This window comes from Nestor notabilis, unplaced genomic scaffold (genome assembly GCF_000696875.1).
Source record: "Nestor notabilis isolate BGI_N333 unplaced genomic scaffold, ASM69687v1 scaffold14323, whole genome shotgun sequence".
NCBI lineage: Eukaryota > Metazoa > Chordata > Aves > Psittaciformes > Psittacidae > Nestor > Nestor notabilis.
The window spans coordinates 9,796-10,233 of record NW_009920675.1 but is presented as its reverse complement, the minus strand read 5'-3'; the positions used below and the strand labels follow the sequence as shown (position 1 = coordinate 10,233).

Below are 438 nucleotides of genomic sequence, written 5' to 3'. Positions count from 1 at the left end.
CCTGCGGGGCACCACCAGGACATGGGCACCATGGGAGAACCTCCTCATGCTCCTGCTCCTCATCCTCTACATCTCCTTCTCCACATGTTGCTTCTCCTGCTCTTCCTTCTCCTTCTCCTCCAGGTCCTTCTCCTTTTCCTTCTTCCCTTCTTCCTCCCCCACGTCCTCCTTCTACTTCTCCTCTTCCTCCTCCTCCTTCTTTTCCACCTCCCTCCTCTACATCCTCCACCTCAACCTCTCCTTCTCCTCTTTCACATTCCCCTTCTCTCTCTCCTCCTCTTCCTCATATTACTCCTCCTCCATGTCTCCTCCTCCTCCACCTCTTCCTCCATGTCTCCTCCAAGTCCTCATCTTTCTCCTCCTTCCATCTCTATCTTCTTCTCTCCCTCCTCCTTCTCCACGTCTCCTCCACCTCCTTCTCCTCCTCATCCTCCATCC

General features: G+C 54.3%; 1 protein-coding gene across 1 annotated transcript in view; it reads right to left on the bottom strand.

Annotated features, from left to right (window-relative positions):
- Positions 1 to 438, bottom strand: part of LOC104402814 (myosin-6-like) — a gene marked incomplete at both ends in the record, with an annotated part of 12,696 nt that overhangs the window by 2,567 nt on the left and 9,691 nt on the right.